Below are 21,259 nucleotides of genomic sequence, written 5' to 3'. Positions count from 1 at the left end.
CGGCGGGATAATGTTCCCAGAGCAGGCAGGAACATTCCCCGCGGCCCCGGGAACGTGCGGACTGCCGCAGGCCGAGCTGCTCCTCGGGCACTCTGAGCTGGGCCATTTCAACCAGCCCTGGTCACTCGGCCCAAAGGCAGCCGGACAGAAACGCTGGGCTTTGGAAAGGCTCCCAGAGCAGCGCTGGGTGCTCGGGAGAGGCTGCGGCTGTGGGAGAAGGGAGGAAGGCTCGTCCCCTCCTCCCTGCAGGGCCGCTCGGATTAATGTCAAACTGGCGCTGGGAGATCCTGTTCTGATGCCTGCTGGAGGCACCAGATCACGCCTCAATCCTGAGCCAAGAATAGATCCCAGAATTCTTCATCATCCACAGCCTATTCTGGGCCTGCAGCCTCCCACCCAGCGTGTGCCCGCTCCTGCTCCCGCTGGGAATCCTGCTCAGGCTCGGCTTCACTCCCTGCTCCAGAGCTCTGCAGCCTCCTTGTGCTGGGGGGCTGCACACACACACACAACAGGGGAATCCTGCAATGGCTTGCATTGAAGGGGTCCCTAATGCCACCCAGTGCCATCCCTGCCACGGACAGGGACACCCTGTGAGCCCAGGCTGCTCCCAGCCCCGTCCAGCCTGGGCTCAGCCCATCATGTTGGCGCTGGAGGAGATCCCAGCAGCTGTTCCCAGTGGGATTCAGCTGCCCTGTGTCACAACCAGGGCTTGGAATCGTGGGCTGGGGTCCCTGTCCCAATCCCTGACCCTGTCCCTGTCCCAGTCCCTGTCCCTGCTGGGAGAGGGGAGCTGGCAGCTCCTGGCCCTGCCACTGCCAAGCCCAGAGTTCAGCTGTATTTTAGCGTGTTCCAGAGCGCTGGAGCAGAGAAGAAGGAAGCTGTTCCAAGGTTGGATCTCTAGAAATCAGCTGGAGGAGTCAGGCTGTACAACCCCTGCGCTCCTGGGGGTGGGAATAGGCTCTGGGGAAAGCTGGAAGATTTGGGAATTTGCTTGGATGGTTTCGTCCTGTCCCCAGAAGCCACAATAAGCCACAAAAATGCTTTATAAGCCCATTTCCCTCCAACAGACGAAACAGGGAAGTGAAACTCCTGAGGTTGTGCTATTTTTTCCTGCATTAATGGCCACCAAAGTGCTAATTACCACACTGGGTGCCGTATACATTCTTGGAGTCCTTCCCCTGCAGCCCTCACACTGGAAAAGCGTCCATAAACGAGGAATGTTACCCACTCAGTCATGGGGGGACACTTTTGGTGGCATTTCTGTGGCAGCACTGCCATGGCCAAAGCCCGGCCTGTGGCAGGGGGTGTCATGGGATGAGCCTTAAGCTCCCTCCCAGCCCCGACCGTTCCAGGATCCCGTGATTCCGTCCCCCTGCGAGCAGGGCAGTTCAAACCCGTCCCTCTTTTCCCATGGCAAAGGCCACGTTTTCCCTGTAAACTTTAACCACGTGCAGGAATCTTTGCAGGGTCAAGGCCTGGGCGAGAGCAGTGCGGAGCAGCTTAGTGGTAAATCTCATGGCAGGAATTCACTTTGGAATGAAGGATTGGATCGCTTCCTGCTGGTTCCTGGAGGATGCTGGCACTTGGAAAGCAGTTTATCCACGAGACAAAGACAAATCCGGGCACGGCCACAGCGGATCCAGGAGCCCAGGCTGCCAGCATGACTCAGAGATCCCTGCTCCCTCTGGCTCCTTTTTTCCTCCCTTCTCCGTGCTCATCCCCCCATCCCTGTCCCCACCCCACTCCTCTGACCCCCATCTCTGGGGTCCCCACTTGCGGTGACACCGGGGCCACCGCTGTCGCCGTGTGCCCCCAGCCTGGGGGTGCTGTCCTCGTGCTCCTCCTGCTCCCCCCGAGGCCGTGACCACCCCCGGCGGCCGCAGCTCGCCCACCCCGCCATCCCGAGAGCTGTCCCCGGGGCCGGGCCGCCCCACCGTTCCCCTGTCCCCGTGTCCCCATCGCCTCGTCCCAGTGTCCCCGTGTCTCTGTCCCCGTCACATCCCCGTCCCACCAACTCCCTGTCCCCAGTCCCCGCCCCCGTGTCTCCATCTCCGCCCCCGACTCTCCGTCCCCTTGTCCCCATTCCCGTCCCTGTCCCCTGTCCCCGACCCATCCCCATTCCCGTCCCCGTGTCCCCATCCTCATCCCCCTGTCCTCCTTCCCTTTCCCTGCCCACCATCCCCATTCCCGTCCCTGTTCCCCCATCCCGTCCCACCGTTCCCGTCCCAAGTCGCGATCCCTGTCCCACCATCCTCATCCCCGTCCTGCGGTGTCCCCCATGTCCGCGTCCCAATGCCCGTGTCCCCTGTCCCTGTGTCCTCATCTCCATGTCCCCATTCCCGTCCCCCTGTCCCCGTCCCCCCGTCCCTATCCCCCTGTCCCTGTGCCCCCTCTCCATGTCCCCATTCCCGTCCCCGTGTTCCCGTCCCTATCCCCCTGTCCCTGTGTCCCCCTCTCCGTGTTCCCGTCCCTATCCCCCTGTCCCTGTGTCCCCCTCTCCATGTCCCCATTCCCGTCCCCCTGTCCCCGTCTCCACATCCCGGTGTCCCCGCGGCCCCGCCCACCTCCGATATCCCCGCCCACTGCCGACCCCGCCCCACCCAGGCCCCGCCCCTCCCCCTCGGCCCCGCCCCTCTCCCCCCGCCCTGAGGGAGCCGCGGCGCCGCCGCCATTTTGGAGCCGCCGCCGCCGCCGCTCCGCCGCCGCTGCCCGCGCAGCCCCGGCCGGCCCAGCCCGCGGGCCCGGCCCGCAGCCCGGCCCGGCAGCGCCCGAGGGCAGCCCGGCACCCGCAGGTGAGACGCGGCTGTCACCGCCGCCCTCGCGAGGCCGGGGTCGGGGCTGGGCCCGGCGCCGCGGGCTGGGCCCCGCCGCTTCCCCGGCTCCTCTCCGGCCTCCCGGAGCCGCCCCCCGCGGTCCGGGGCTTCGGCACCGTTTGGAGGGTTAAAAACCTCCCCCGCCGAGCCGCTGTCCGGGGCTGGGCCGTGGTCCCTCCGCCTCGTTCCGTGCGGATCTGGGTTAAACCCGACTGCTCTGCGCGTGACAGTTTCCTTTTGCCGTGTTTTGGTGCGTGCGGGGCGGGCTGGCGGGGCTGGGGCTGCGGGCTCTCGGTGCTCCTGGATCGCACCTGGCCGGCCGGGAGTGGCCGGAGCTGGCGGCAGTGGTGGCGGTGACAAGGTCAGGGGTCAGGTCACCCTTCCTGGGGCTCTGATCCCCCTCTTAGGGCTCAGCGCGCTCTCCCGAGGGTTTGGTCACCTTCCGGGGGTCTCCTGCCCGGAGGTCACATTACCCCCGTGGGTCCGGTGCCTTTCCCGAGGGTCAGGTCCCGCTCTCGAGGTTCTTGTCCCCCTCCCGGGGGTCAGGTCAGTCCCGGGGGTCAGGTTCCCCTCCCGGGGGTCAGATCATCCTTCTGAGGGTCCCCCTTCCTGTGGCTCTGGTTCCCCTCCTGTGGGTCAAGTCCCTCTCGGCTGTCTGGTCCCTTTCTGGAGGCTCAGATCCCCCTCCCGAGGGGTCTGCTGCCTTTCCCAAGGGTCACATCCCCTTCCCAGGGTTCAGGTCGCTTTCCCGAGAGTCCGGCCCGTTCTGCAGGGCTCTGATTCTGATCCGGGGGGGTCAGGTCCCTTCTGGGGGTCACAGGAGGGGGATCAGTGCTCAGGGTGTCTCTCCCGAGGGTCAGGTCCCTGCCGGGGGTCACGGCAGGGGGCTCAGCCTGCCAAGGGTGTCACCCTCCTGGGGACCTGCCCACGTCAGGGCGCACAGTTTGGCCATAAATGTCACCGTGCTGGTTTTATTAACGGCCAGAAACCGGGCTAGGAGCGGAGGCCCCGCTGGAATCACCACAAGATTCATCTGACAGGAAAGCGGCTCCTGGCAGCGCTGGGAGGGCCCTGCTGAATTTGAGGGCCTTGTTTTGCACCAGCTTAAAAAAAAAAAACCAAACTAGGAAGTGAAAAAGAGAAACTGAGAGAACTCAGAGGAGCCTGAGAGGTTTTTCCTCGCTTGATCCCCCGCTTGGAAATCGGTGTTTTAAAAACTTGAAGATTGTTTCCATCATTTATTTTGTGTCTCAGAAAGGCGAAGGTGGTGATTCCAGCGCTGCCCAGCCCCACAGGTTTGAACCAAGCTCTTAGGAGCAGATTTGGGTTATAAAGCTCTGTTTAAAGCCCGATGAGAGAAGAAACATTCATGTTTTCTCTTATTACTCTGACACTTAAAAGCGAACATGCTGCCAAAATACTTCAGTGGTAAAAAAAACCCTTGGTGGATGGTAGTATAGGGATTTCCATGGCAACCAATGGTGATCTCATGGGAAGCAAAGTTAAATTTTGGGCTGCCAGTGGGAGCACATCGTGGCCTGGGCTGGCCTGGGTGACATTTGCTCGGCAGAAGGTGATGAGGGCTGGGTAGGAACAAACTGCTCCGAAACCAAGGCTTGTTCTCCGTGTGTACACTGATATTCCTGGTGGTTTCTGTACTTCCTTTGGGTTAATGTTGAAATCCGGGGATGTGGGACAGTGTCCTGCCTGGCCGTGGGGACACATCGGTGGTGCAGCAGCAGGTGCCTGTCGGGCAGGTGGTGCAGGAGAGGCTCCTGCAGAACCTCGGCTGGGGGAAGGTTTGTTGTGGGATGCAGGAGCTGTGGAGCATCTCCTGCTCAGCCTGGTGTTCCAGGAGCTCTGCCTGTGCTGTGGGAGGGACAGGGTGGATTTCTGACTTCACAAATTGGAAACTGTCAAAAATAATAACGACGAGGCAGCGCTGTGTGAGAGCTGCTGCTCGGGGGTTTGTTACCAGGAGAAAAGCGCTCTGTGGGCTTACAGGATTTTTGGGAAGCTCCAGGCCACTGTTGGCAGAGCTGCCCTGGGGAGCAGGGGGCTGGGGGGCCCAGCTGTGTTCCAGAGGGGGATCCCCCAGTCCTGATGACAGTTTCCTGGTTGGATTGGGAGGCAGCTGGAGGGAATCCCATCCCTGCTGTCCCCACAGTGAGATCCTGAGCGAGAAGGGGGCGTTGGTTCCTTAATGCTTCCTCTCCTCTTTGGGACGAAGATCTCCCAGTGTTTTCCCGTGGTGCTTTTCCATGCTCTGTGCAGGGAACGCTTCCTTTGAGCTCTCCTCTGAGTTTTCTGGTGGCAGACGGGACCCAGAACTTTTCTTCCCTGATCCCGGCAGTGGTGTAGAGGAATTCCAGCATCACAGAACCACGGAGTCTCCTGAGCTGGGAGGGCCCCCAGGGCTCCCCGACCCAGCTCCTGGCCCTGCACAGACCCCCCAACAATCCCAGCCTGGGCAGCCCTGGCAGCGCTGTCCAAACACTCCTGGAGCTCTGGGGCCGTGCCCGTTCCCTGGGGAGCCTGGGCAGTGCCAGCCCCTCTGGGGGAGGGAAGAACCTTTGCTGACATCCAGCCTGACCCTCCCTGGCACAGCTCCAGCCATTCCTGGTCCTGGTTCCTTCTCCCTGCTCAGCAGAGCCCGGGGAGAGCTCGGGGCTGGGAGCAGAGATGAGCTTTGCTGCTCTCCTTGCTGGCAGCCAGGTGTGCAGGTGGAACGCTGTGCAGGTGGGCTCTGTGCTCGGGATCATGACTCCGTGGATGCCATCCAGCAGGATGGTTTAACAGAGTGCCTGAAGGGCAGGAGCTGCAGCTCAGCCAGAAAAATGGGCAAACTGGAATGCCAGGAAATAGGAGAGTCTCTCGCTGGAGTAAATCTTGGGTTTGGAACAGGAGTAGAACAAGAATAACTGGGAAATTTGGGTGCAGATGGTGCAGGGGAATCGGGTGAGGTCGGGGAGCTGAGAGCAAAGGAGGAGCTGGGTGCTTCAATCATAGGATCAAGGAATATCCCGAGCTGGAAGGGACCCACGAGGATCATCCAGTCCAGCTCCTGTTCCTGCACAGACCCCCCAAATCCTGCCCTGTGCGCCCCTGGCAGTGTTGTCCAAACGCTCCTGGAGCTCCGGCATTCCCTGGAGAGCCTGGGCCGGGTTGACAGAACTTCAGAGAACTTTACAGGGAGGAAGATTTGTGGGAGGTCTTGTTTTGCTGGATGCAGAATTCCTGAAGAACTAATTGAGGAGTTAATAGAGTGAGTTAATGAGGGAGGGCAGCGCTGGGGTCGGGCTGTCACACACGGAGCCCCGGCTGGGAGCAGCAGCCCCTCACTCCTGGCCCTATTATTGATAGGGAACACAGCCCTGCTCCCAGTTACATTTATGGGCTGCAGTGGTTTTACCTCCTTTTCACAGAAAATCTGCAGATGTCGGGGGTTTATGGGAGGCTCAGGGAAGGAATGTGGCCTCTGTGTGACCAGGAGTAGCAACAAAGGCTCTTAAGTGTCTGTTTGATTCAATGTTATTGGAAGCAGGAGTGTGTTGTCTTTCCTGGCTGCCGCTGTGTTTCTCTACTTGAGCTTTTCTTTTGCTCTCTCTGCTCCCCGTTCCTCCCACCACCCTCCCCTCACCCCTGATGGACTTTCCTGCTCCTTGTTTTGATCCTCCCCAGCCGCCAGCACTGCAATAACCAATATTGACATTATTATCACCGCCTGGACTATTTTTACCTGCAGCTTAACTCTGCTTTGGAGGGAAACTTGGGCAAATAAATATCAGTTATCTCAGGAAATGAAGTTTTCACAGCCAAGCTTGAAAATCTCAGACGAAGAAGGCTCGGATTTAGGTGGAATTTGAGTGCCACACATCTTGCTGTTGGATGAGGTGTGGAAGTGGGAAGTTCGTGTTTCTTAGTGCCTGTTAGTCCCAGACGGAGCAGAGGCACCTCGAGAGTGACAGTAATAAACGTCTGCAGGGCCTGAAGCCTGACCAAAATTGTCATTTTTGTCAGGGGCGCCTTTAAACCAAACCCCACGTGGCACGAGCCGTGAGCGAGGGCTGTCACCACAGGCAGGGCGAGGTGATGTCAGGAGGAAGTGCAGCTCCTCAGCCTGCTCAGAGCTGGCAGCTCTGCAGCTGCTGGGCTGGGACTGCTCCTCCTGGTCCCTCTCAGCCTCTCTTACCTGTGTCCACCTGAGAGCCAGGAGTGCTCTGCGGGTGGCTGTCCCCAGGTCACAGCACCACACACCCCATTCCTTCCCCTGGAGTCAGCCTGGGCTGCCTGGGGCTCATCTGGGCAGGAGGGGAAGCTGGAAGGTGTAAGAAAAAAACCTTCTGGTGAAATGGCAACAGGCAGGGAGGCACTGGGGACAGGCAGAGCTCAGAGCTCTTCCCTGGCTGGGGCAGAGTGAAAACTTCTCTGGCACAGCTTTCCACAGAATCTCCTGAGCTGGGAGGGCCCCCAGGGCTCCCAGCCCCAGCTCCTGGCCCTGCACAGACCCCCCAACAATCCCAGCCTGGGCAGCCCTGGCAGCGCTGTCCAAACACTCCTGGAGCTCTGGGGCCGTGCCCGTTCCCTGGGGAGCCTGGGCAGTGCCAGCCCCTCTGGGGGAGGGAAGAACCTTTGCTGACATCCAGCCTGACCCTCCCTGGCACAGCTCCAGCCATTCCTGGGTGCTGTCCCTGTCACAGGGAGCAGAGACCCGAGCTGCCCCTCGGGATGAAGCTGCAGCCCCTGGCAGCTCTGAGCTCGGTCTCCTCCAGCTGAACATTCCACGTGCCCTCAGCCACTCCTCGTGTGGCCCCTCCAGACCCTTCCCATCCCCGTGTCCCTCCTTTGATGCTCCCCAGCAGCTTTAGTTGTTTTTTATATTGAGGTGCCCAGTCCCAGGGCTGGAGCTGAGGCCTCCCAGCACAGAGCAGGACAATCCCTGCCCTCGTCGCTGTCCCTGGTGCCCCCAGGACAGGGATGTCCCTCCAGGCTCCAGGGCACAGCTGACAGATGCCCCTTGCCGTCCAGCAGGACCAGGTCCCCTCCCAGAGCTGCCTGTGGGTGCATCCAGGGCTGTCCCCGGGTGCACAGTCTGGCACCTCCCTGTGTTAAACCTCACACAGTTGTGATTCCCAGCCCTCGGATTTGTCCAGGGCGTCTCTGCCTTTGTGGAGCTCCTTCCAGTTCTGTACCATTTGCACACTTCCCTGCTGTCCCCTCGAGCCACACAGGTCCCCCGGCAAGGTCTGAAGGGAGCTGGGCCTGAGCTGCAGCCCTGTACGACTTTGGCTTGGCAGGAAAGCTTCCCAAACACCTGCATTTGTGAGGGGCTGGCAGTGCCCCTGCTGCACTTGCAGGGTGCCTGTGCTGAGAACCTGCACTTGCAATGGGATTTCAGTCCTGCAGTTCGCTGCTGCTCAGAGCTCTGTGGCCTGGGGTGACACTGATGACTCTGGAGCCATTGGATTCTGATTTCCTCGGGCAGCTTTTGAAGCAGTGGCAGCAGAGCAGAGCCTGGCGCTGGGAGAGGCACGCACCTGCAGGAGTGGGGATGGTGTGGCTGCTGCAGCCACAGGAAGGAAGAAGGAAATCGAGCACCAGAAGCTGCTTCAGTTTCAGTTTTGCCTTCGCTTCCTTGTGAGGACTGAGCTCTGTCACACCTCAGAGAAGGCACCGGCGGCTCTACTCTGACATTTGGGGTTTCTTCCTTTCCTTCTGTTTCTCGTAGCCTTGCCCAGAGCCTGCAGCTCGTTGCAGCTCCTTGCTTGGCTGTGCAGCAGGGTGGGATGAGAAGGTTGTGTTTCCTTAGCTGTTTATTTGTGTTTTCTTCCCTCGGCAGATCCCCCGGGACGCCCTTTAATTGAATTCTTTTATGTTAAGATGGATTTCTTTTCTTTGAGCAGGGTAATTGAGCCCCTGCGCTCACCGGTTGAGCGCTGTCCCCGCGTCCCCGAGGCACAGGACGAAGGGCAGGGTTGCCCGGCGCCAGGAGCGGGCACAGGGCCAGGCTGCCCTGCGCTGGCACCGCGTCCGTGCGGGATGGCAGCGGCGGAGCCGCGGGCACGGGGCCAGCGCCGGGCACGGCCGGGAATGTGGGAGCCGGGAGGGAGCCGAGGGACAGCGCCACGGCTGTGCCGGCCATTTAACCTGGGCGTGCTTGGATGGCACCGGCGGCGTGGCGGTGCCGCGCGTTCCTGCTGTGCCTGTGCCGGTGCCGGGCTCACGGGGAGCGGGGCTCAGACACCTCCCCTTCCCGGGAACTTGTGCTGCTTCCTCTGGGAGCCTGCAGCTCCTCACAGCACACACGGACCCAGAGAGGCCACGGAGCTGCTGGAGCCCCTCTGCTCTGCAGCCAGGCTGCGAGAGTTCCGAGCCCCTGGCAGGGCCTGGAGGGGCTCCAGGAGAGCTGCACAGGGACTGGGGACAAGGAGGGACAGCACACAGGGAATGGCTCCCACTGCCAGAGGGCAGGGCTGGCTGGGATCTGGGGAATTGGGAATTGCTGGCTGGGCTGGAATTGCCAGAGCAGCTGTGGCTGCCCCTGGATCCCTGGCAGTGGCCAAGGCCAGGCTGGACATTGGGACAGTGGGAGGTGTCCCTGCCATGGCAGGGCTGGCACTGCAGGGGCCCTGGGGTCCCTGCCCACCCAAACCATCCCATGACTGCACTTCTCTTTCACTGCCCGTGGGTCCCACTGCTGGAAGTTCTGCTCGGGGTTGGAATGTGGGGCTGGGAGGTGGCAGGGTTGCAGCAGTGGGGCTGCAGTGGTGGTGACATCAGCCATGATTCCATGTTAGGTTAAGTGAAACTCTGCCCAGGGAATGGAATACCCAGGTTATCCTGGTTATCCTCAGCCCCTGGGCCAGGACACCCCACTCCTGTCAGCAGGTGCTCAGTCTGCACCATTTAGCAAACTGGAAAACACCAAAGGATGTTTTTTCAGTTTAGTTCTGCAGCTTGTTTCCTTCTTATTTTTCAGTTAGAAGACTGTTTTTCTTTGTGCTCATTTGTTATTTACTGCTTCTGCATTCTCCTAGTCCTTGTTCCCTGCCATGGTTGGAATGAGATGGTCTTTAAAGTCCTTTCCCACCCAAGCCGTTCCATGATTCCCTGATTTACTATATCATTCTTTAATGTTGCACTGTCCATGGTATATTCTAAACTTTCTTCCGTGACTTTCTAAGTATTTCCCCTGCCCCCAACAACGAGTTTCATACTCTGCCTTGGCTTTCCAAGCGTTTCCAGGGGCTGGAACCTCTCCCAAAGTTCACACCTCTGATGTAAATCCCTCCTTCTGAGGTAATGGTCCAGGGTTCCTTTTTTAGTCAGTGCAGGAGCCACATGCTCCTTCCCTGTCCGTGCAGGGTGTGAAATAGCTGAGTTGTGCTGCAGAGGAGCTCGTTCCTGTCCTGCCCAGGGAGTCTGGGTGCGTGCCTGGGATCAGCCATCCTCAGTATGAATATCTGCACCTTGGGCAGGGCACACCTGCAGGCCTGGGACAGGGATAGGGACAGGGACAGGGACAGGGACAGGGACCTCCTCATCTGGGAGCTGCTGGACACCAGAGATTGGCTGGGTGCTCCCCAAAGGCTTTTCAGCCTGAATGGTTCCGTGGTTGTGAGGTGCTGATGTTTAGCCATGTCCAGACCCTGAGCTCTGCCTGGGGAACCTTCCCCTCATCTGTGCATGAGTTTGCTGCTGGAAGCAGGGGGGGATTCAGAGCCACGGAGGTGTCTCAAAGGCCAGAGCACTGAACCAAATGAAGTTGTTGTTGTTGTTGTGTACATTGCCAGCACAGCTGGTTTTCAGTTCTGTGAGAGGCACAGGAACAGCTCTGCTGCTCCTGGCATCAGCAGGACCTGGAGCTGCTGGAGCAGGTCCAGAGGAGCCCAGCACGTTCCTACAGGGACTGGAGCACCTCCAGAGACAGCCTGGGAGAGCTGGGAATGTTCAGCCTCGGGCAGGGAACGTCGTGTGGAGTCCTCACAGCACCTTCCAGGATCTGAAGGAATCCGAGAGAGCCAGAGAGGGACCCTGGAGTGCCAGGACACAGGGAATGGCTCCCACTGCCAGAGGGGTCTTGGGAATTGGGAATTGCTGGCTGGGCTGGAATTGCCAGAGCAGCTGTGGCTGCCCCTGGATCCCTGGCAGTGCCCAAGGCCAGGTTGGACATTGGGACAGTGGGAGGTGTCCCTGCCATGGCAGGGCTGGCACTGGGGGGACTCTGGGGTCCCTAAGGCAGAGGACACGGTTTCCCCACCTCCTTCAGTGCCTGGCATGAGAAGGACCCAAAGCTCAGGAGAAGTTCATCAATATTTTACTGAATTTTTTTCCTCCTGCTTTAGAGCAAGTTCATTTATTTATGGCTGGTGCCAGGCTGCTGTGTGTGACTGAGGGCTCTGAAAGCTCCAGGATGGAGCAGCAGAGGAGTTTCCAAAAGCTGTGAGGGGCTATAGGGTACCCAGGGTTGGTGTGGGGTTTGGATGTGGTGCCAGCAGTGAGTGCACACCCGATTTCACGGCTGTTACACCCTAACTTCCTCTTGCAAAAGAGACCATTTCAGGCCTTCTGTTTTTCCTTCCCTTCGGTCACCTTTGTTCTGACACATGAAATAACTGGTACAGGGCAGTGATGTGAACGTGGGGAGTGCTTCCAGTGTGTCCATGGCCTCCCTGCTCCTGCTTTTCCCTCCGTTTCCAGCAGCAGCCCTGCTGAGGAATGCTGCGTCTTGCAGGAGTAAAAATTCCCACTTCAGCTTCATTTTTCACAGGCGAATTTTGAGCATCAGCAGGGCTTTCTTTATGGGAAGGGTGCTCAGGCCTTGGCAGGGCTGCCCAGGGAGGTTTGGAGTGCCCATTCCTGGAGGTGTCCCAGGAATTCCTGGAGGTGGCACTCCAGGTGGCACTGGCTGGGGACAAGGTGGGCATAGGACACAGCTGGGACTGGATGTGCTGGGAGGGCTTTTCCAGCCACAGGGATCCCGGGGTTCTTAGAGCTTCTCTATGCTGTGTTCTCAAATACCTGGAAGCAGATGCTGGAATGAAGCAGTGTAGGCCCCAAGAGCAAAACTGCTGAGTTATTTTTAGTGTTAGAAGGGAAAAGCAAGGAGGAGCATTGAGTGTATCCCTGGGCTTTGGATCCATGCTGGGGTTTTCTGAGGAGCAGTGACGTGAGACAGGATCTCCTGGTGGGCACAGGAGACTCGGGCCGTGTGGGGAGGGTCCTGTTGTGTAATCCCGGTTTGTTTGGAGCTGTGGACTGTGCCCCGGTCAGGAATGTGTTATTTTGGGAAAAGCAGGTGGGGTCACCACCAGCCAAGAGCAGGGCCAGCGCTGGGGGAAGCAGGAGCATCTCAGGGCCCTGGCTGGAAGGAGCAGTGCCCTGCTGAGTTTGGGTTTTAGTGCTTGAGGGGCAGTTCCTGCTGAGGAAATCGCTGCAGTTCCTGGGGATTGGCCCGTTCAGACTCCTGGGGGGAATCATGGAATCCCAGGTTTGGGATTCCACCACCTTCACTATCCCAGGGAACTCCAGGCAAACCATTCCATGCTTCCATGATCAGGAGAGCTGTTGATGATCCTTTGTGGAAGGATGTTCAGTTATTTTCCCAATGCTGATCCAATCTCTAGGATTCTTTACTAAGCTTGGAAAAATAAATGTCATCCTTTTCAGTCTTTTGGAACTCTCACCGTACGGATTCCATGGGTTTTGTGAGTGGTTTTGGTTGGGATTGAGGGAATTCAGCCACAGTGTGAGTGACTCCTTGGATCATCCGAGTTGGATGGATGTTTCAGCTGGAATGCTGTCCCCTTCCTGCTGCTCCCTCCTTCCCCACTTCCCTGCCCTCCCTGCCTGCTCAGACATTCCTGCAGCAATGTTTGGGGGAATGACCCAGCTGATTGTTTTTCCCCTGCTGATACTGCATGGCAAAGAAAACCCATTTTTCCCAGCAGTGCAGGTTTGACACACAGCGAGCCGTGGGCTCAGATCAGGAGTGTGTCCTGCTGCTTTGGGATTCCCAGAGCAGGCTGAGCTTTGATGTTTCTTTGCCCAGGTAAAAGCCATGGAACTCTAAGGGTGGGTCTGAGAGTTCCCAGGGATTGTTTTCCCTTTCAGGATGTTTTATGATGGATGAAGCCTGGCTCATAAATAGAAGTTAAGTGGTGCCATGCAGGGAGAACAGGCTGGTCCTGGGAAAGATGTTTTACCCAATTCTGAGGAACTGGGTAAAGAGGGAGGAAATTCCCCGTGGAAAGGGGGCTCAGGCCTTGTCAGGGACTGCCCAGAGAGGTTTGGAGTGCCCGTGGAGGTGTCCAGGGAATTCCTGGATGTGGAACTGAGTGCTCTGGGCTGGGGACAGGGTGGGCATTGGGCACAGCTGGGACTGGATCTCTTTTCCAGCCTCAGCCATTCTGAGCTCCTTCTGAAGTGTCTTTATTTCTTTTAACTGCAAAACTTCTTAAGCTTTGCATGGCCCTTGTCTGTAATGCCCTGAAAGCCTGAGGAGATGAAAATAAATTGACTGAATGTGCTGTTGGAGGGCTGTGCATCGCTGGTGCCTCCGTTCTGGGTGTGTTGGGTGGAGCAGTGTTGGAATATTCTGGTAGGAGCTGCAGAGTGTGACAGGCTGGGCTGTTCTGGTGCAGGCACGGCCACAAACTCACCTTGGGAGCTTTGAACTGGGATGAAGGAGCAGGAAGGGAGCCCAGCAGTTGTTTTACTGGCTCACTGCAGGCCCTGTGTGCATCAAATAGGAACGGGCAGCCCTTGATCTCCCCGTGGGGTGCAGCAGGAAATCTCAGTTTGCAAATGCTGGCCCTCAGTCCGGGCACAAAGAGGTGTCTTTTGTAACATTGCCTCAGTGTGTGTGGGCAGCGAGGATCAAAATGTCCAAGGTCCACAGAAGGACTGGGTCAAAGGGGGATTTCTGTGAAATGCTGCTGTGCTCCCAGTAAAAACCAGCAGCCTGCTCTGAGATCCCAGTCTGGTGGTGAACACGGGTTTTGTGGGGCTCAGCTGTGGTGACCCAGGAGGAAATGTCACTTGTTGCTTAGAGCAGACAGAGTCAGCAGCCCCGGCAGCGTCGGTGCGGTGCCTGCAGGCCGAGAGGGAGGAGCCTGGAGTCCTGCAAGCGATGGAAATCGGCGCTTCGAGCACCCAGCACTTTGTTTTGCTGGTTTAATATGCAGATGCATTGCAAATCTCACACTCAAAGGTTGATGTTTAATGGGAGCCCAGAGTCCCCCGGGGGTTCCTCGGGGCTGCTGTTGCTTCTGTGGGGCTGTCAGCACAAGGAGCAGCTGGAAATGCCAATCCTGCTGAATTATTGCTGGAATACACATCACAGACTGGGAGATTCCTGTGCCCTCAGAGCTGATGTGAGCCCAGCAGCCCGTAGAGGTGAATTTTAGGGATGTATTGAGCTCCACGTGCACTGACTGAGCTGTTAAAAAAGGCCTTTTTTGTGCTGTTCCATTCCCAGGGAGTTTGGGATCCTTTTCCGCAGCTTTTGAAGCGCTGTGGTTTCTTTGTATCTGGGTGTGGAGCACTTAATTTAAAAAGTAACATTTAAATCAAGAAGCTGTGCAAATTCTGTCCTTAGCATGGGGTAGGGCAGCAATTAGGAGGCTGCTTAACGAGATACTGGGTGAGGATAAGGGTGGTGATGAAAACAAAATACTCGTGATAGCATCTCTTTCTTTGGGAGCTTCAGAGCCCGGCGACGATTAGAAGGAGCTCTTCATGTCGGGTGCACGTTTGTCCAGCACAGAGCCCTTCGAGGGTTTATTGCCAGCGGCAGGTTTTTGTTAAAGAAAAAACCCAGCACAGCCCCTCTCCATGCAGAGCAGCGTCTCAGCGTGCCTGTGCTTTGCTGGATGTGGGAGCTCTGCAGAGGGATGGGGACAGCCTGGATCCATGGCATGGGGACAGCCAGGCCCAGTGCCAGGTGCTGCCCTGGGGACAGCCCGAGCCCCTGGAGCGCTGCAGAGCTGGGAAAGGCCCTGGGGGTGCCGTGCCAGGGGCTGGGCACCAGCCCAGGGGGGCCAGGGGGCAGGAGGGCGATGGCCCCTGGGCTGTGGGAGCGCCAGGGTGGGCACAGCCCCAGGGCAGGGACTGTCCCCTGTGCTGGAATGGTGGGGGCAGCTCCGGGCCCCTCCCAACAGGAGAGCCCTGGGGGAGCTGGAGGAGCTGGGAAGGGGCTGGAGAATTCCTGAGGGAGCTGAGAAGGGGCTGGAGAATCCCTGAGGGAGCTGGGAAGGGGCTGAGCCTGGAGAAAAGGAGGCTCAGGGGGGCCCTTGTGGCTCTGCACAACTCCCTGACAGGAGGGGACAGCCGGGGGGATTTGGGATGTGGGAACAGGGACAGGAGGAGAGGGAACGGCCTCAGGCTGGGCCAGGGGAGCTCAGGGTGGATTTTGGGGAATTTCCCCATGGAAAGGGTGGGCAGGGATTGGAAGTGCCCAGGGAGGTTTGGATCCCCATCCCTGGAGTGTCCAAGGAATTCCTGGAGGTGGCACTGAGGGCTCTGGGGACAAGGGTGGGGGTCAGGCACAGCTTGGGCTGGATGGGCTGGGAGGGCTTTTCCAGCCTAAATGGTGCCAGGATTTTGTAATACAAATGCAGAGATCTTGTTAATTTGTCAGTTATTAAGGAAGAATGAAGAAATTTCTCTTCATAGGACACAAGGGGAAAACAAAAGGAGATTCTTGGCAAACTGGTGAAATATTTTGTTTGAGAATAAATTTTATCTGTGAATTTTGAGTGTATGCAAGTGGTTTTCAGTGAGCAGCTTGGGCCAGGGGATGTGTCAGGGAGCTGAAACGCCTCTGGGGGGATGTGTGGCAATGAGGAACCCCTCGGGATCAGTGCCTGGAGGCCTCTGGTGTGTCCTGCTTTGCCTTTAGTCTGGGATTCCAGAAAGTATCCAGAGAATGAGGGAGGCAGGGAGCCTTTGAAGAGGATGGTGCTGGAGGAGGCTGGAGTTGTGAAAATCCTGGTGTCAGAGGAGCTGTTGGATTTGTGTGGTGTCCCTGAGCTGCCCCGTGTGGAGAACCTTGCACAGCTGCTGTCCCTTGGCTGCCATGGGATGGGCTCCTGGCAGGGTGTGATTTGGGAGCAGAGTTTGGGTTCATGGAGTCATGGAATCGTGGAATCCCAGTCTGGGATGGGAAAAAAACCCCCAGAGCCCCTGCAGTGCCAGCCCTGCCATGGCAGGGACACTTCCCACTGTCCCAGCTGCTCCAGCCCCAATGTCCAGCCTGGCCTTGAGCTCCAGGATTTACATAGGAAGCATTTCCTCTCCTCCTTTGGAGTTGTCACCATCCTTTGTGCCTCCACCATTCCTCTGAAGAGAAATCCTCAAAGGCCTTGGCTTCAGTCTTTGCTGTGTTAAAGATGGATATGGGAATGATTCCATCTTGGAAGCAGAGCCAGTGTGTTCCCCAGGAGTCTGAGGTGGGAGCCTGAGGAGGTTGAGAGAGCTCTGGAATAACTGAGCAGCTCGTGATTGTCTTCTCCTGGCAGACTGAATCCCAGAATCCCAGAAATGCTGAGGCTGGAAAAGCTCTTTGGGATCACCCAGTCCAGTCTGTGCCCGATGCCCACCTTGTCCCCAGCCCAGAGCCCCGAGTGCCACATCCAGGAATTCCCTGGACACCTCCAGGGATGGGCACTCCAGACTTCCCTGGGCAGCCCTGACCCTCCTTTCCATGGGGAAATTCCTGCTGAATTCCTGCAGGATGGTGACTTGGTGTGTCCCTTCTCCAGCACTCACAGGAGGACTCAGATGTGCTGACCTGAGACATTCACAGGGTGCTCTGAATTCTGAACGGTGTTTGCTTCTCTCTCAAGGAAAGTTGGGTCATTTTTAGGGAAGTGAAATTGTGCAGTCGAGAAATGCTGATAACCCAAATGATCCGATTTCTTGGGAAGAGCTTGGGGATAAAAATACTGTTGAGTGTAAATGGTTGTGAGGTGGCAGAGGGCTGTTATGTATGAGCCTGGCACCGCTCCTCGCCCGCTCTCCTGGGACTGCCTGACAGCTCTGCGATGGATCAGGGCTGGCTTCCAGCTGGGCACGGAGGGCGAGGCTGGGCTGTGCAGCACAGGGGGACACGGATGGCAACGGCAATGACGATGGCCCTGGCCCTGTCCTGGGAGTCACCAGGCACCCCCATATCCCTGCAGGTGATGGATGCACTGCAGGCTCCAGCTTCTTCAGCCAGGGCTGCGCTGGATAACCATAATAATAACAATAATAATAATAATAACAGTAATAATAACAACAACAATAATAACAACAGTAACAGCCACAGCCCCTCTGCTTGCAGCTCCTTGCCATCAGTAACTGCACTGGGAAGTCCTGGGCTGTTTCCTCATCCAGGGCTGCCTGGCCTTGGGGAGGAGCTGCTGTGGTTTCAGTGTGTGACTGGAAAACCACGGCAGCTGCACATCCATCCTGGGCTCTACCTGGGATCACAGAACCACGGAGTCTCCTGAGCTGGGAGGGCCCCCAGGGCTCCCAGACCCAGCTCCTGGCCCTGCACAGACCCCCCAACAATCCCAGCCTGGGCAGCCCTGGCAGCGCTGTCCAAACACTCCTGGAGCTCTGGGGCCGTGCCCGTTCCCTGGGGAGCCTGGGCAGTGCCAGCCCCTCTGGGGGAGGGAAGAACCTTTGCTGACATCCAGCCTGACCCTCCCTGGCACAGCTCCATGCAGATTTGAAAAGATGAGGAGCAGGCTCGGGCCCCACACAAGGTGCTGGTTCTGTGCTGGATCAGATCTGTGGAAGATTCCCAGAGCTTGCCCAGGAGTTTAAAATAGCAACTGGCTTTGGTGGCTTCTCCAGTTACCAGGATCATTCCAGGATCTCATGATTTGCATATCGTTTTCCAAATGTCCACATGCAGAGGAAGAGAAATTTGCTGTTGCTCTGACCCTGAGCTGATGAAGGAAGAGTTGAAATGATGTTTGCCAAGAGGAGAGGATTCAGGGATGAGCAGAGGGGAGTGGGCTGGCTGCTCCAGCATGGGGATGGAAGGAACTCCAGAAAACTGCCAGAGGGCAGGGCTGGCTGGGATCTGGGGAATTGGGAATTGCTGGCTGGGCTGGAATTGCCAGAGCAGCTGTGGCTGCCCCTGGATCCCTGGCAGTGCCCAAGGCCAGGCTGGACATTGGGACAGTGGGAGGTGTCCCTGCCATGGGCACCCCCTTGTCCTGTCCCTCCTTGTCCCCAGTCCCTGTGCAGCTCTCCTGGAGCCCCTCCAGGCCCTGCCAGGGGCTCTGAGCTCTCCCTGGATCCTTCTCCATTCCAGGTGAGCACCCCCAGCTCTCCCAGCCTGGCTCCAGCCCTGCAGCAGCTCCACGGCCTCTGGACTCTGTCCAGCAGTTTCTCTCAGCTCCTGTTTATTTACTGTTAGAACCAGTGGCTCTGGGAAGATTTCAATTCCCTGATTATGGTTGATGAAGAGGAGTTGGTGGAAGGATCTTTATGTATTTATTTATTTATTTATTTACTGGAATTGAGGAAGCAGCAGAGCCCAGAGCCCATCCCAGTGAGCTCAGGGCTGTGTGGAGTCAGGAATGGGCTGCAGGAGTTTATTAGAACTGGGAGTTTATTGGGTCAGAATTAATCAGGGCTATCTGGAGTGACCATCTTGGGCAGATGGTGTTTGTGGTCCCTTGGCCGAGCACTGGGCAGTGCCTGGATGGTTTTATGGCTCTTCCATCCTTTAATCCCTGAATTCCTGGTGGAGACAAGGAGGGTTAGGGAAGAGCTGAAGGTGTCATAAAACCCCAACTTTCAGAAAAACCCCATCAGTCAGTGCAGGTGTTGATGGTATAAACCCCCAAAATAGGAAAAGCTCTCGACTGTTTGTCCCAGTCTTTGCATCTCTCACTCCTGCTGGAGAGAAGAAGCTGCAAAGTCCAACTGGTTTAGGCTGGGCTTATTTTTTTCCTGTGGCTGTATTTGTCCTTGGCAGGGCTGCCCAGGGAGGTTTGGAGTGCCCATCCCTGGAAATGGCCAGGGAATTCCTGGAGGTGGCACTCAGGGCTCTGGGCTGGGGACAAGGTGAGGATTTGGCACAGCCTGGACTGGGGGGGGCTTTTCCAGCCTCAGGGATTCTGGGGTTTTGTTGGGACTGCTCTTAAATCAGGTGGGAAGAGGCTGAATACATCCCAAGATTGATGTGAGTGGACATTGATTAGGAAATAGTTTGTGGTTGTTCTGATCTCCTGTCAGCAGTTCAGGTACCCTGGGAAATGCTGCTTTTCCCTAATTCCAACAGCTCAAACTCTTCTTTATCAGTGAAGTCTTGAGGGAAGTTCTAACTTATATAAAAGGTTGAATTTAGCTCATCTTGGTTGATATTTCTGATCAACCATGATAAAGTAACTGAGGCAGTGGGAAGACTTTAAATTTCTTTAAAAATAGCTGCATTTTGTACATGCCTGTCCTTTTCCAAACGCTCCCATCCCACTGCTGCCTCCTGGGATGTGCCTTGGCTGTATGGGAGAGGCAGCAATTCTGTTCCTCCCATGTGTAAGGGTTAAATGGACCTTCTGATAGTTTTTATTGAGGAATTGCAGTTCTCCTCACCCTCTTCCAGTGCCTTTTGCAGCCTGTTGGTTGTGGGTGGCTCAGAGCAGTGCTGGCTATGGATTCTCCTCGGGGAAGGGACATTCCAGCCTCCGTGGATCCCTCCTCTGGGGAGGAGCAGGGAGGGTCAGGGGGGCTCGGGTTCTTGCCCAGAGGGTGCTGGGCACGGAGCAGGGCACAGTGCCAGCCCCCAGAGCCCCAGGAGTGCTGCCAGAGATGCCAGGCTGGGCTCTGGGGGGTCTGTGCAGGGCTCCCTGGGATCCCCCCATGACTCCAGGGACCATTCTGTGCTTCCATCCATGTGTGGCTGTTCCATTCCTGGCTCCCTGAAACAGGGGGGCACAGGGAAGGAGATGGGCTCTGACCCCTGTGCCCAGCAGGGCTGTGCCACACCTGGCACAGGTAATGCCAGGGACGTGCACAGGGCCAGCCACAGGAGCAGGGATCTGCTCCTGCAGGCTCTGCAGGGCTCAGCAGGGCTGGCCCAGGTGGAAATTCCCTGAGGAGAGCTCAGGAGAGGAGCTGGGGTGCACTGAACAGTTGTTCATGCCTTGCTAATGTGTGAATGCTTTTCCAAAGGCACTGCAGAGGTTTTTAGTGGGTTTTAGTCTGCTCAGGGGTGCTCTCCTTCCTTGCCTGAGTGGATTCCATGGAAGGGCTGTGGAATATCTTGGGACCACCCTAAGGCGTGGAAGGCGTGGCCAAGGTGGGGAAGGTGGGCTCTGCTCACGGGCTGCTGGCACACGGATGTGTGGAAAAGCTGCAGCACTTGGATTTCATTGTGCTTGGAGCTGAACCATGGCCCTGAAAACTCTGCCCCCATCCCTGGCAGTGTCCCAGGCCAGGCTGGACATTGGGGCACCCTGGGACAGTGGGAGGTGGCAGGGGTGGCACTGGAGGGGCTCTGGGGTCCTTCCCGCCCACGATTCCCTGATTTACACAAAATGGACTTTCATTCTTGGCTGATATTTTTAATTTGTTCATATTTTTGGGGCCACGTCTTTCCAGTGACAGGCACAGCCCGTTGTGTGTATCTGGGATTTTTGGGGCCAGCTGCTGTGTCACTGCTGCAGGTGAGCAGCTCCTGACCTCCTTTGCTGTGCTCCCTGTGACCTCTGAGTTCTCTGGGGCTCTTTCCCGAGGGAGTGTCTGTGTCCCCGCTGCCCTGCAGGGCTTGGTGCCCTGGCCCTGGGGCTGGCTGGGGGGAGCTGGGATCAGCCCCCTGCCCCTGAGGAGCAGTGCCAGCAGCTGCTGGTGTCACCAGCCGTGTCCCTGGGCTGCCACAGCTGTCCTGGTGACACAGCAGTGACAGGGTGTGCTGGCTGTGGTGACATGGAGTGACATGGGGTGGTGACAGGAGTGCTGGATGTGGTGACACTGGGTGACACAGCAGTGACAGGGTGTGCTGGCTGTGGTGACACAGCAGTGACATAGGATGGTGACAGGAGTGCTGGATATGGTGACACTGGGTGACACAGCAGTGACATGGGGTGGTGACAGGAGTGCTGGCTGTGGTGACACTGGGTGACACAGCAGTGACAGGGTGTGCTGGCTGTGGTGACACAGCAGTGACATAGGATGGTGACAGGAGTGCTGGCTGTGGTGACACTGGGTGACACAGCAGTGACAGGGTGTGCTGGATGTGGTGACATGGAGTGACAGAGTGCTGGATGAGGTGACACAGCAGTGACATGGGTTGGTGACACACAGGGAGTGCTGGCTGTGGTGACAGCAGTGACAAGGTGTGCTGGCTGGGGTGACATGGAGTAACATGGCAGTGACATGGGGTGGTGGCACACAGGGAGTGCTGGCTGGGGTGACGTGGCAGTGACACAGGATGGTGGCAGGGA

The 21,259-nt window shown here is 57.6% G+C and overlaps 1 protein-coding gene across 1 annotated transcript in view; it reads left to right on the top strand.

The window, feature by feature from the left end:
- Positions 1 to 2,645: 2,645 nt before the first annotated feature.
- PPP6R2 (protein phosphatase 6 regulatory subunit 2) overlaps positions 2,646 to 21,259 on the top strand; it is a 55,799-nt gene continuing 37,185 nt past the window's right edge. Inside the window, 1 exon segment of the mRNA XM_088166016.1 lies at positions 2,646 to 2,792. The gene's annotated coding sequence lies outside the window, so the exon portion shown is untranslated.

Source organism: Sturnus vulgaris, chromosome 5 (genome assembly GCF_052056855.1).
Source record: "Sturnus vulgaris isolate bStuVul1 chromosome 5, bStuVul1.hap1, whole genome shotgun sequence".
NCBI classification, from domain to species: Eukaryota; Metazoa; Chordata; class Aves; order Passeriformes; family Sturnidae; genus Sturnus; species Sturnus vulgaris.
This window is presented reverse-complemented; position numbering and strand designations above follow the sequence as displayed.